Here is a 690-nt window from a genome sequence, read left to right as displayed (position 1 = left end):
ACCCCCTTCTCGTGGCTGCTGCAGCTGGCTTGACTCCTGTGCGGCTGCCCTGCATATGTTTGGGTCGTTTTGTTAAATATGATCTGATGCTGACGCTGATGTGCGCACTAAGGCTTGCCCAGCCAAACGCACAGGTGGCAGCATAGCTAGCAGCGAACGGCCCGAGCTGGCGGCAGTGGACAGAAACCCATATGCGCACGAGTTTACAACTGCCTGATTGCATGCATGCATTAAACTATATCAGGCAAGTTGGTGCCAAAAGAGTGGGCGGCAGCAGGGCACCCAGCCGGAAACCTGGTGTTTGCCGCCACCCGGCGATCGAGGCCGCGTCACCGATAGAAACACCGTCAGGCGAGCGGTGCGCGGTGCGCCAGCCCTGACAATGCATATGGGCAGTGCATTTGGCAGTCCGGAGGCGGCCCCATGGTGCACGGAGCTTGTGCAGGCGGCGGGAGGCCGTGCGAACAAAACCACATCGGGCCGTGCCCGTGCCAGGCTGCTTGGCGGAATGGTTAGAAGAATGATGGGGGAGGCCACGGCGCGGATTCAAACGACCTATGCAAAAGGGGGGCAGCCTGAAGGGACACGAGCGCATGCGCAGGGGAAGGGTGTTTGAGGGGCGCGAGTAAAGCGGCCCCAGCCACCCAAGTGGCCCGCGCAGCCGGGGCGCGCCGGCGCCCGGCGCGGCCC

This window comes from Monoraphidium neglectum, assembly GCF_000611645.1.
Source record: "Monoraphidium neglectum strain SAG 48.87 unplaced genomic scaffold scaffold02408, whole genome shotgun sequence".
NCBI lineage: Eukaryota > Viridiplantae > Chlorophyta > Chlorophyceae > Sphaeropleales > Selenastraceae > Monoraphidium > Monoraphidium neglectum.
The sequence above is the reverse complement of the archived record's forward strand: the minus strand, read 5'-3'. Positions refer to the sequence as shown.